Here is a 14,997-nt window from a genome sequence, read left to right as displayed (position 1 = left end):
TCTATCTATCTATCTATCTATATAGTCCTTAAATTAGAATCATAGCACTGGGTTGTGCAATATATATATGTGGTGGTATGATTCTATTTTAAGGACTGGAGGAGCAAGGAATGATAGTATTCACTAATTTGTACATATGGACTGAGGATTTCCTCCAATGAAGATCAAATAAAACAGGTTTAAAATAATGCAGATATCAAGCTCCAGTCAAATAATAGCACTTTCCTAACCCAATGTAAACTTTGTTCAGTCAAGGAAATCATTTTAGGTAACTTAACAGAAAGCCTGAGATGCTGCGACACAAAAAAGTATATTTATGATGGTATTAACAACAAAGTTGTTTTAGAGGATATGCTTGCAAATAGCAGTCAGATACTCATTGGCCATTGCTGTAAGCATTCCTCCTGTTCATACTGGCCTCTGTGAAGCCAATTTCTAACATGATTGCAATGTGAAAGATAAGTAGAGTAAATCCATAACCCTCATTGCGTGCAGCAAAAGGAAATTAATCTAAACCTAAAATGAGCCTTCAGCTGTATTTACTGTTGTTTTCTGGAAAATTGAAAAATTGGGAAGTGATCTTTTAATTTGGATCTGTTCTGTCATGACCAAAACTCAAACTTCATATTCAAAACTGAAATTAAGGCCACAAATGTGTTATAAATCGTTGTAGAGAGCTGCAGTGTTTGTGGTGGTAAACACTGACTTTACTACAATTGACTGCCAGAAAAAAAAGAAAATTTGAACATTAAAATTCCCAAAAATAGGAAAAGTCGGTAAACAGAGTTTGAGCGATCATTTCCGTCTGTGGTACGTCCCTGGGAAGCAATAAGATGCTGAATCCTGAATGTTCACACAAGAGCCTTTTTTCCATCCTGCTTAACAATAAGTAAACAGTTCTCATACTTTACGAAGAAAAACCCCCACCTGTGTCATTATTACTGGATGATGACAGAGAGTTGTTTAAATTCTCCTGCGGGACAAATTAGCCTGCACAGCTGCAGGTAAGAAGCAGGCAAATTTAGTCCTGAAACCTCCAGATACATCAGAAGTGTGCAAATAAAATGATGAATTAGCATACATCCAAATTGGAAGGTGGGAGTTGGGGGTGGGGTGGGGTGGGGTTGGGTTGGGTTGGGGGATCTTAACGGTTAACAGTCTGTAAAGTCGCATGTCTGTCAATGGGGCCTCATAAAATGGAGAGTTTCTCTATGGAAATCTGGCTTAAAACAAGTTTAACATTAAGTGTTTCTAGAAATATCTGTGTATCATATAGTCAGAGCTAATCTGATATGCTGTATTTGCATTCCTCTGTTCTTTATAATCCTCTACAGCTAGCTGTGGGCCGATTGAGATAAAATAATGATAATAATTTTATTTATATAGATAAAATAAAAATAAATGTACCAAAAAAAAAAAAAAACACAAACACAGTATGAAAAGAAACAGAGAGTGTGAGTGAAAACAAACAGCTTTAGAGACAGAGGAGGCTTAAAAGATGCTATCAGCAATATTCAAAGTTTCTCCCTTCAGAGGCACTGAGACAGAAACTAACAGTACCCCCCACCCCCGCCCCTCTTTGTCACAGACAATCTCACCAACACGCACACACACACACAAAACCTCCTGCTCCTGGATCCTGGTTTACTGTTTATTTATCCCAGAGGAAGGACACCTGCTTCTCCTGGAGCTTGTTTGTGTTTGCACTGAGGACATGGGATAATACAGAGAGGGATACAAGTATCTGTGTATGTGTGTGTGTGTCTGTGAGGGAAGACTGAGAATATGTGCGTGAGCTGCTGATGGTGGGTCTGGTTAGATGCTGACTCGACAAAGAGCAGCGAGACCAAATCCATTGAGGAGGGGGGGCAGACAAAGGAAAAAGAGAGCAGATCAAAGCATGGGATCAAGCCCGAGAACTTGCCTGCCAATTGATATTGATATTGATTTGGGCAGATAATGAGGAAAAGCACAACAATGCAAGAAATTCTCCATTACAAGCAGTCTTGCTTTTAAAATCCCATTAAAAGTTCAGAATTGCCCACAAAATGTATGTGTGAAAGCAAGCGTACTCATTCTGCAGAAAACAGCCCTTGTGATTGATATGTCAGTATTAGATAATTAATACTGATGTATTAATGACCATCTAATATTATAATTTATAACAATTCTAAAAAAAATTAGTTAATGAAAATGATTTATTTATTAGTTATTTAATCTTGTAATTTTCACCTCAGGTTACAGTCCGCTCCAAGGACTTACAAGATAAATCTGAGGGGAAAGAAGACGTTTTTTATCATCTGCATCTCTGTTTGTGGTGTGCACAAATGTCCAGTTCTGGGTCCTGCCTTAGTTTGCATTGTAATAAAAAATAATAAGAAGAAGTTTTGAAGTTGTATTTTATCAAGCAGAGCAAGCTAACACGCTAAACGCTTCTTATATAGCACAGCTCATTTTTAATGACAGGATGACAGATTAATTTTAGCTCAGAGAGATACTGTAGTGTAGACCAAAGACTTTTTATAATGATTTCTGACACGAAATGAAAATCAACACTACAGGAGTAATGAGATCACTGCTATGCAGATGATATTTAACTGTACATCTCTCTTAACCCTCACCCAAGGAAAGTTGTCCAATTACATGACTGTCTAAATGATATTAAAATTGTAATGCAGATCATTTTCTAGAACTTAACACTGAAAGCACAGAGGTCCTTAACTGTGCCTTCCCTCAGTCTTGTCCCTGAGGTGGAGTAAAACCTTGGCTCCTTCTCCTCATCTTTTGAATCTTGTTGATTATTCATGCTTTCATTTTATCCCATCCAGATTATTGTAATTCCCCTTCACCTGTTTTAAAATATCCCTGAATTGTAGTCCAGTGGTCCATCAAATTAAAAATCTAATTCAATTCATACTTTTAGATCTCTAACACCTACCTGTATAGGAAATATATTAGTCTTATATCACCAGTAGGTCTCTGAGACCCTCTGATTAGGCTTTATTGGTTTTCTTGACTGGTTCCTGACTTGAAGTCATGACTCCTAAACCTTCAGCTCTCTCCTGCTAGATTTAAGACTTGTGGACAAAATACCTGTATTTCATGTCTCTTTGTTTTCAATTGTGAAATACTTTGTGACATCTTAGGAGTAAAACCAAAAACACCCCAAAAGTGAAGAAAACCCCAGTTTAAATATCCTGTCTTTAAGAGAGAATAGAATCCTGACATCCACTTTTGTCTCAAAGCAATAGAGCCTTTTTTGTTGTTGTTGCTGCTTTAATTAAAATCTTCTTTCCAGCAGAGGAAAACCCACACCCAGGCCAAGCCTGCTGTAGTTACTGGTGTTCAACAGCCCGAGGCAAAGACATGATCTCATGACTGTTTAAGAGACAGAGAGACACAAACATACAGCAAGAAATGAAAAGCACTGTGATAAAACACAGAAAGACAAGTAAACTTAAATACGCCATGTGTACTTTCTAATGTGCACCTTGGAACCACATGGAGCCAATCCCAACAGTTTCCAACGACTCAAACCCTCCAGGACGCTTTATGTCATCTCTGTCAATTTGCTCAGTGGGCTATAACCCCCCCCAAGTGCTCGCTTCCATCCCTCTTTTCCACCTCCCTCATCCTAGAAGACAGTTGGTTATTAACACCATCCCACCTCACTCCAGGCATTTAACCGGAATGGAAATAAGATGCAAATCCATTCCCACTTTTCTAGCATGTAAGTACTTGCCTGAGCCAAGAGTGCTTGTAACTGTTTGAGTCATACCGGACCACTGTCAGGTCTAGAGTTAGGTGAAGCCGGGTGTTGTTGGGTAAACGGTGGGAGGGCCTATATGAACAATGAAGCAGCGTTGTAATGCGTTTGAAGATCATTATCATGTTGTTGCTCTCTGAATGTGAACAGACACCTATGAGGTTTGAACAGACATGAGTACTATCTTTAACATTTGCTTAACTTCACTTGAGTGACAAATAAGTCTGATCCACAAATATTATTTTATTGACATTGTGGGACCGTCATCGCTCCTGTATAACTGATCACTTGTGGTTTTGCATTTGTTATTACAGCCTCATCACTTGGGACTTTCTCACTCTGGCATCATTCTTTCATAAAGTTAGGAGTTTTAACTGGAGGATATTTCAGTGCTGAATCCAATGGCTCAATGGTCGCAATGTTTTTCAGTGTTTTGCTGAGGCTGGGGTTAGATGGTATCACACGGTTCCTACTGATGACAGTAAAAACAGTCGCAGACACTGAGGGCATGGCAGACCCGCATGCTGCTCCACAACGAGCAAACCACTTAATGCACACACACACACACGCACGCATGCACACACACACACACACACACACACACACACACACACACACACAGTGGGAAGGAAACAGGTCAGTAATTTTTCCAGGTGTTATGGGATTCTGGGATTCTTAATGGAGTGTTTGTGTGTGTTTGCGTGTTTTGCTTCACAACACTGCTGATGTTTTAGCCCTGAGCTGTGGATATAACCGACCATTTAGTCTGATTAAAGGGACCTTTGTTATTCACAGGCAGAAGTATAAGGTACACTGGTGACCATGAGTCATTTTATTGGTTAATTGATTGACAGAATATAAATCACCAATTATTTTGACAATTGACTGATCATTTATGCAGTCTTTCAAGCAAAACTTTTCTGCCAGTGGAAACTGAATATCTTTGATGTTTGGCCTGTTGATTGAACACAATAAACCATTTCAATATGTTTGGTGTTTTTCACTGTTTTCTGACATTTTATAGACCAAATAAATAATTGAGAAAATAATCTTCAGATGAATAAAATTATTGTGTGTTGCACTTCTGCCATCACGCTCCTAACATATCATATCAATATGTAAAATCACTGTCCTTAGATGTGGATCATGTTTCTCTCATCAGTTATTAGATAATCTTATCTTAATTATTATAGCATAGCAAGAAAAAACGAGATAAAATAAATAAATAAATACAAGGGATAAAACACATCATAGCCTTGGTCATCACAGTATAAACACATTAATAGAAATGTAAGATTTTGTGTGGGTGTGGACAGATTATAAAGATCAGAGGGTGTAGATTTGTGATGATGATGCATCATCTAACTGCAGGGAAAAGAAGTGTTTTTCAGAGAATCTTTTATGATCAAATCTCATCTGTTGCATATCTTTGAATGTGGAAAACCCCATAGCTCAGTGGTCTTGATTTTCACTATATTTATCCAGGGTTACATATATACATTAGGGATAATGTAATAACAATTCTACAGAAACAAAACAAATATGAAACCTGATAAATGAATTCTTGCTCAAACAATCCATCCTTTCTTCGCTATTAACGCTGAGAATCTTCACTCAGGAGATGATTCCCAGTGTCACATTATCATACAGTACATAGTTATGAACACTGGGCTTTCCTCTCAAAGTTGATGTTACATAAAATGTGACCATTGTTGAAACCACAGGGTAACAGGTCTTATTCCTGTTCCGGGCAACACACACGTCACACTCTTTTTTGCTGTCAAATTTCTTCGCTTCAGGTTAATTTTTGCAATCATTTCTGTTAGCCAGGCGTCTGTTGTAATTTTTGTGGTTCCTATCTTCTGAAGAGGCAGGGAAGGCTCTTGTACTGTATTGCCTTGTATGACAGACACTTCTGTTGCAGTGAAATGAATGTTTACATCTGACTTCAGCTTAATTTACCTAACGAGTCATGCAGCGGTGAGATCATGATCTGAAAGCCGTTAGTGTGGGATCCAGCCACCTGATAGATAAAAACTCTCAGAGTAACCTGAGCAGTGTAATGTAGAGCAGCTCTGCAGGCCCAGACATTTCCATGGGCATATGTAGAAGGATGTTTGCAGGTGGCACGTACCCACATTACACTCAAAACATATTCTATTACAGTGAATTAGCAGGAAATTAATCTTTTATCTTCTCAGTTCACCTTCTTCCCTGCAGTACCAAGCACTACTGCACATGTTTTGTTTTACTTTATTGAGACTTGTGATATGCTGAATGCTTAAACCTTTAAAAAGCGACACCTTACTAACTGTTTTGTATACACTTCATCTACAAGTTTGAGGTTTTTATAAGCAGCTGACATGGCTGTGTGCTGGCTGTTTGAGGAATGCAGGCAAACAGAACGCACAGCATTCCTGGGTGATCATGGATGCTTCAACACTTTATTTTAAGAGTCAAATCGATGGGAAATTTTGTAACCTTTATTTCAAGTACACAGGGAGGCAACTTTATTTCACGAGCAAAGCAAAAGTGATCACCAGAGACAACGACGGAAATCTTTAAATTTACCTGCAGAAAAGAAGCCAGAGCAGCTCATCATTATCAGTTTGCACTCTTGTGCTCCAGTTTTAGATACCATCAGATACAAAACTGTTGCTAATGTTAGACTCTGCACTCATTTGAGTGTTACGAAAGAGTATGTGAGCATGTGATCGTTGTAAGATCCCGATCAGACATAATCAGTTGAAATCCCTGAAAGGCTGCTTGATTTTCTGGATGTTCACAACTTTTGCGTGTCTTACAGTATCAATTCTGATCTTCTGAGATGATGAAGCAAACAGTATAGATTACATATATGTTCAGTATAATGCAAAAAAAAAATCTTTTCTTTGGTTGACAATTGTTCAACCTCAACTCACTTCAGCCCTCTGACTTACAGGCACCTTCAGAAACACGTAGATGCACAATGTGTGCATTATTTCCCTGTCACGTGGAGGCTGAACACACAGGTGGAGGCTCATGGAGGAGACCAGTGAGGTGACTTGTGACTGAAGGCGGTTATTGTTGAAGAAAGCGTGAGAGACTGTGAAACAAGCTTTGCCACTTGTCATCTCCCATTCTGCCCAGTCCAGTTTTGTTCCTGTTGTGATTGATTCCAAGTCACCCGCATGAGCAGCAATCACAGCCTCCACACTCTTCGTTTCACAAAAGATGTCGTCAGATCTTAGTAGTAAAAATATTTTCACAAAGTTTGAGACAGACATTAACATTTGTAACAGATTACACATCATCGCAACTGAAATTCTTGTATTCTAAAATTTGATTTACTTACTTTTACAAACTACTGGTGTATTATCAGCAAAATGTATAATTTAAGTGTTTAAAATATAATTCGACTGTTGCTACTGTTTCACATGTAGGAAGCATTTCGGGAGGGACAGGTCATTCAGCTAAGAGGAGGTCCTTCTCAAGAACTTTGCTGTCAAACCTGAAAAGTGTCTTTAAGAGGAAGCAGGAAACAAAAGCAAATCTCAAACTCAGAAAATCTTGGTGATACAGTTTTGAAATGACAGGTTGACATTCATGGTCATTTTGATTTGGCTGTTCTGACACAATGAAACCATTCCCTGTTTAGGGCCTGATGCACAAACACCACATTTTATTACCACTGTTTAAGTTCTCTGAGGTGAATGGACACACATGATGTAGTTCCTTTTTTGGCCTGTTGGTGTAGAACAGGCCCTACATCAGTCTTATCAAGAATATATAGAGTTTTAATCCTAGTTTGTCTTTAAAATGTTACTGGAAAAGGGTGGGGTTTTTTGACAGTATCATTATGCAATATATAGTGTTGCTTTTATCTGTGGTTTTATTAATGGTTATTTATGTCTTGTGTTTTGGTCTTCGGTGTTAGTCTATTTGAATGCAGAAAATGTCATTTATATGAATAAAATGAACCTTAGAAATTCTTTCATTTAAAGTCTTTAATCTTCTAATTATTAGAAGTCAAATCCCTCTATAGATCAGTATCTATAAGTGACTTCAGACTTCATTTTTACACTTGAGATTATGAAGAAGACACCAGTAAGGAGAGGTTTTACACATGCAAATTGAAAGTCACTTTTGCCACTTCTCACCGTAATGAAAAGATGTGACAATGAGAACAGAGCAGCGAAAAGCAAGACATAGGAGAAGTTTCACTCATGGATTATTATATTATTTCACACACACACACACACACACACACAGAGTCTCAGATTTGTGGTGATACAGTCAGCAGGATCTCAGAGGGCATGCATGAACCTGTGAGAGTTTCTGTTGTCTGTAAGCCAGCCGTTGCTTCTTGGCAGTAAGTGCAATCTTCATATTGTAAGAATCTCTGCTCTGCCGAGACCCATTCGTCCTCTCCGCCTGTTGAACCTGTAACATACAGAAAAATACCAGCTATGGTGTAACACTGAGCAGACCTTGCCTCATCCTGCATATGTTCAATTTAAGTTGGGAAAGCCTCGACAAACTGCAAAGAAGAGTTTAAACAGAGGTTGATCGTAAGTGACAAGACAAATAAATAAATGTCAGGGTCCAACAGAGAGCAGCAGGAGTTTCACTTGAACCAGAGCCAAACCTCTGGGCCTGGGGGGGGAGGGGGGTGAGAAACAGGAAAGGCTGGGCTAACACTCCTTCACACATTACATTTAGAAACAAATATGAAGTTGATTAGTGGTAATATAATATAATAATTGAAGACAGTTCCTCAACAGACCAGTTACACTGAATAACAAGGAAATATAATGTAATCCGACGTGATCCAGGACACTGAGCTCACATCCTCTCAGGAACTGAAGTGTGTTGATAACCACAAGTATTTTTCACTTAAATTTTCACTTTTAAATAAAATGCATTTTAGCCTTACACTGACAAGATTGCATACTCTGTCAGGATGGATGGACGCTTAGTGAGAGATTTAGACTTTTGCTGGGAAATAAAGCTGTCAAGCTATATTTTACAGGTCCATCATTTCCTAATAATTTTGCGGGTGGGAAGGTGGGTGACTGACTCATGACAAATTTTCTAAAATTAGTGTTTTGTCATTGTGAGCAATTCTAAATCTCCAATCACATTTGCTTGATAAAATCATCTTTTTGCACAGTTTACAGTCTATGTAGCTGATAAACAGGCAGATTGCATCAGTGAAACGGCTCTAATCTTGACTTTCTTCTGTCTCAACATCACGTTATGTGTGAGCAGAGTGCAGGGTCAGAGGGAGTACGAAATCACCGCTAAAACAACTTCTTTAATGACGATCTTTTGTTCACTGATCCTCAGACCAGTCAAACCAGCAGCTCCATGGTCCTTAGTCCATCCCAGGGTGGAGCAGAGAAATCACTACAGTTGACAAGCTGGGTTTGGCAAACCGTCACTTGGTGTTGTTTTCTTAATGTGGGGTTTCACTCTGTATGTTCAGATTTGTTCCTGTTAGTTTCACATGCACGTATGCACACACACACACACACACACACACACACACACACACACACACACACACACACACACACACACACACACACACTGCATGTTCTCACGGAGTCTCAAGAATATGCAGTATTCATTTATATTTGTTTTATTTAATTTGGAATATGCTTGTTTTTATTTACTTTCACATCTTTTGAACTGGAGTCGACTGTTCAGACATAAAGACTAAACCGGATTGGACTTTATTTATCACCCAGTCATGACTTCTCATTTTAAAGACATTTTGAAGAAACTTTTAAACAGCAAAGCAGAGACCTGAGATCCGATGACCTGAGAGGCCTCGTGGATGTACATGCAAGGCCACTGAAGACACTGAGATTATTTCCTCATATTTTGGGGGATGTGGGAGAATTATAAAGCTGTTAACATGTACATTTAGCGCATAAAATTTTAGTATAGTCCTTAGTATATTAATATTTCTGTGGTGTACTGGCTTTGTAGAATTATTCATAACTGTTTGTTCAAAGAAAAAGACTACATGTCTGATTAATAAAATTAACACTGAATGATGCATGTTAGCCTGTAAATGTTCTTGCACATTTTCCAACATTTATATAAATTTGCTTATTAATGGTGCTTCTGAAAATGGTGAAATATTTCAAGTTTCATTTCATTTTTATCATTATTACAAGAGGAGAGGAGGCATTGGAAGGGTAGGAAGAGCTGTAGTTTTTGTTTTCTCATCATAAACAACAGAACTGAATGACATGTAACTTCACAGGTTTCCTAAATTTGCACTGGAAGTCAGGTTATACATGCAACAAAGGTTAATGTGTTCAATAAAGAGAAGAGATGGAGAGGCAGTAGAAGACACAGAAAAGGATGATGAAGTAAAGAAAATAATCAGTCAGACTAAACAACATTGCATTTTTATAATGTACACCTCTAAGCCATCTGACACCTGAAAGTCACCTGATTTTCAGGAACACAGATTCAGCAGGAAACAGCACTCTTTGTCTGTGCAGCAGTGCAAGCTAAATGCCAGAAGAGGGCAGCATAGGACAGCCGTTAGTTGAATTATCAAACCCACTCCTCCCGCTCTGTTTTCAAAGACACAGGTTGTGTAACATTGATCTTTTTCAAACATTTGTTCCAACACGCTTTCTGTTCTGCTCTGCCTTGGGGCAGGAAACTGACCTCCGCACATACACACATGCACACACACACACACATCCGCACTGCCACATGCAGCACACAACCTCTCACAAGTGAAGAGGGCTTTATGTGCTCTCAGCCTGTTCTGACCCTCTATTTTTATGCAAATTTTTCCTGTAGTACAGTGTATAGAAGCTCTTGTATATGCAAATCAGTATGGGGCTGTAACTGACGCTGCAGATAAAAGATGTTTTAGACTGGGGAGCCCCTTATGAGAATAATGCTCTTTTTCACTTAGACACACATGCATGTGGAGCTGCACTGTGTCTGACTCTTTGTCTCTTTCCTTTCTCTCATGAATATTTCAACATTTTCTTTCCCCTGTTGAGTTTTGCTCTCGCTGGCTGCTTCTCTCGCTCTCTCTCCCTCTTTCTTTCTCTCTCTCTCCCGCTCTCTTTCTCTTTCTCTTTCTCTCTCTCTCTCTCCCCATCTCTTACACCTTCATCCTCTCTCACCTTCGTCTCTCCTTGTCTCCTCATTCTTTTATCTCATGTGAGGAGTGCATTTGGCATTGATCTTTTTACGTCCAAGAGTCCAAAGCAGAAAACAGAGGGTGTTACAGATTAGAACAGGAGGGCAAAGGAGCATCACTCGCCTGAACTCCACAGGATCCTCATTTGATTCATTATCCATGTCCTGGTGTGTATTTTCCCTTTTCGTCTGTAAGCTGAAACCTCCCCTCTCATATCTGAATAGGATTTCTGCCACAATTCAGGATCTATTTGAGCAAGAAATCCTCAAGGCAGTAAGACGTATATACGACAGACAGATCAATTTAAAAAAATCTTGGACAAAAGGCGAGTGACAAGGGTAATGGACAAATACGCAGCTCCACACAGGAGAGGAAACAGGAAAGCAACACAGGAAGTGCACTAACAACATCACCCTTCCCCTGCTGTTCCTGTCCTTGTCCTTCCTCCTCCTCCTCCTCCTCCTCCTCTCCCTCCTCCCTCTCCTCATCACACACTCATACACAGATGTTCCCATGTCCTTCCCTTCCTTCCCAATCCTCTGCACTTGCAAAACGTTGGCGTGTTGCTGGTAGCCATGGAAATGTATTCAGAAGAGTCGCAGCGTGAATAAAGGGGACCATCCCTCCCACTGGAGGAAAAGAAGAGGCTGCATTCATCACCACGATGAGAGCAGTGCGGGGTTTTAATGTGGTTGACTTTGATGCGCACTCAACAAGTTTGAGTCCAAGAATAACATCTCGCCTTGTTTCTTTTGTTCTGATGGCTAACGCGGACGTATTCTACACACAGTCAGAGGAGAGAAACGAGGGCTTAAACATCAAGAAAGATGTGAACATTTTAAATGGATCCACTAACATGTACACATACAGTACATACAGCATATACTTGTACACATACCCACAGTGTATGTCGACAAATATTTATGTTGAATTTTACAGCCTAACCAGGGATGATAGCAGCACATTAGCTTCATCAAGACGTTACATCTGTTGCATTTATCACTCCAGTCCAACACTGTATATCTGCATTGCCTTTGTTAAACAAACAAACAGGTATGTGTAACAATGTATCCTCAGTAGCCAAGTGATTAAGATGGACACTGCTGCGCTGTCCCAAAATCTTTGTTGTATCCCCATCTCTCATCTTAAATATGAATATAAAAATATATAGAAATATTATGAATATATAGTTCTATTTTGCCAAGTCTCAAATCAAGAAAAAACAAAATAGAAAAAGGTTGCTATATTTATTTTTATTTCTGATTATTTATTTATTTGAGAATACATTAAAAACTGCATTCATTACCTCCTGCCTGTTGTTCCAGTTATCCAATCAGGACACTCCTGTGACCTTCTGTTTTGAACCATATTAAAGACCTGCCATGGTTGTTTTATTTTGTCAAAAATGTCAAAGAAAATTCATTTAATTACGTCATTTGATGTCATTTTTGTTAAGATCGTTGTATTCTACCATGTGATTGTATATCCTCTCTGCCTGTTCGTATAGCATTTTAACTTCCATCCATCCATCCATCCATCCATCCATTTTCTATACCGCTTATCCGTCAGGGTCGCGGGGAGCATTTCAACTTAATACTATATATTGTACAGTTTGGTGTGCCTGTTCTGACATACACATATGTACACACATACACACGCACACGCTTTCCTGTCTTGGTTTCTGTCTGGTTTCTCTCATTGTGTCTGTTGGTGCCCAGTTAACGCCCTGCGGGACAGCTGTCATGGTGGAATGTAAACATCACAGATGGAGTCATATCAAGACTCACAATTAGGCAGGTTAAAAAAAATCTCTACTGTTAACACTAGAAGCCACAGTGAAAACACAGACTCGCCATTTATTCTGCCGTTCTTCCTTTGTGTGAGTGTGTGTGTGTGTGTGTGTGTTGTAGTACCAGGTGTCAGCCAGATTACTGACCAGTCGGCGGTGACACACTCCTCTGGCATCCTCCCTCTGTCTGTCTGTGTCTCTGTCTGACTCACATCATCTGTCTCTCCCTCCCTCCCTATTGCGAAAGCACTGCACAACCTCACTGCCCTGAGATCACACAGGAAAGGCAGTGAGCATGTCAATCTGCTTTCTTTCTTTCTCTATTTCTTTCTTCTTTTTTTGGTCTCCGTAACCACAATCAAAGTCAGGGAGTGGCAGAGCAAAATGAGACACTGAGGCATTAATCACGACAAGAGGCTGACCATGTGAGGCTCAGACTGTGACTGGATTTTATACGGAGATACAGAGATTACCCTTATGAGCAACACTCAGTCTGCAGTCATGGGTATACACTTATCAGTTTATTAGGTACACCTTGCTGAAGTTAGTACAGTTACATACTAAAATGCCACAATAAATAAAACTTTAGCTTGTAATTAAATAAAATATATAATTCTTTGTACTGTTTCCAATTTAGTATATATACTTCTTCCACCATTGCTTAAGAGTGAAAATTGGTGTAAATTTCATCCATTTTTAAGAAGCTCTCTGCTGCATCATCACAGAGCAGGGTCACCTTGGAAGAGAGGAGAGGAGAGGAGAGGAGAGGAGAGGAGAGGAGAGGAGAGGAGAGGAGAGGAGAGGAGAGTAGAGGAGAAAATAGAAACGAGAGCAGGGTGCTTGTCATCAGAGTAGAACGTGACCTGAGGCCTGGACACAGAGTGAAGCCTCTCTCTGTCTCTCTCTCCTCTGTGGTCTTTTCAGACTTTTGGCCAGATTATCTCAGTGAAACAAAGCTGTTGTGTCGACAGTTTTGTGCCTGGAAGACAGTCATTCATCACAAGTGTTAAAGCCGAAGACCATGCAGATCTCCATCTGTGTGAGTCTGATGGTCTTGCATAATCAGCTCAGAGCAAACAAAAGCCTACAGTTAAAAAACTGAATTAGCTGACACCTGTACTGTCACTCACCACGGTGCTGTTTATTGCTAAAATCCCATAAATGGCTCTTTAAAATTAGAATTTAAAACAATTCAGATGAAAAGATTAAAAAATGATGATGAAACTCTTTCAGAACCCCAGCTGAATAAGATTTTCCATATTTGGGTCATATAAATCATTTCCTGTTGAGGCATTGTTAACAGGAGACAGCGTGGCAATACTTCCTCCAGGGATATCCTCTGTGTATTTATGGCCACAGGATATTTGTACCAGTTCTGGCCACTTGCCTTTTCCCAATGTAATATTTAAATGTACAGGAATAGTAAACTGCAAGAGCATTTTAGCTCACTTCCTCTTTGTCAGCCACTAATTCATTGTAACCTGTAATGATACAGGAGTGGGAAAAGTGTACACAGTGATGTTTAAAAGACTCAGGATATCTTCTCTTGTTTTCATTTTTATTCTATGGAGTCATTAATTTTTAAATGATGATAGAGAGCGTGGGTAGGCAGCTCACATTGCCATGGTGACAAGACCACGGCAGGAGGTGAGAAAGGCAAAAGAGAAGGAATCTGAGAGGGAAGAGAGAGCAGATCAGTTGGTAGAATGTTAGAATTGAAAGCTGAAAGCTAAAGAGACTCACGCTATGGTATATGAAAGGACTCCTTCTCTCTCATATCATCTGTAATGGAAGTGTAATGTTGTAGGGGAAATGTCAGCCGCTCAATCTATAACAAACATTTGAGCCGAGGGGCCTCAATGTGATGGAAGCCTCAGCGGCATTCAAGTGCAATCCCACAAAAAAAGCACAAACATGCGAAAGCCCACAGGAATAGTCTGACATTTTGGAAAAAAAAGGCTTATTTGCATTCTTGCTTAGAGTTAGATGAGAAGATGGATGCCAGCCTTGTGTTTGTACACTAAATATGAACGTACAGTCAGCAGCTGCTTAGCCAAGCAGTGGAAATGGGGGTTTTGGCCAAAGCTAACAGAGTCCACCCACTGGCAACTCTGAAGCTCACAAATTAACACATTAACACACCCTGTCTTTACAAAAACTGTAAAAACAACACTTGATAGTGGTGGATATGTACCAGACTTTATCCTTCCTGTGCGCAGGAAGTTTCTAGATTCAAGTTAGTCGTCAAAGTGTGGTACTTGAAAGGTATGAGGTTATGCT

This window comes from Scatophagus argus, chromosome 15, assembly GCF_020382885.2.
Source record: "Scatophagus argus isolate fScaArg1 chromosome 15, fScaArg1.pri, whole genome shotgun sequence".
Lineage (NCBI taxonomy): Eukaryota > Metazoa > Chordata > Actinopteri > Scatophagidae > Scatophagus > Scatophagus argus.
Note: the sequence above shows the minus strand (reverse complement) of the source record.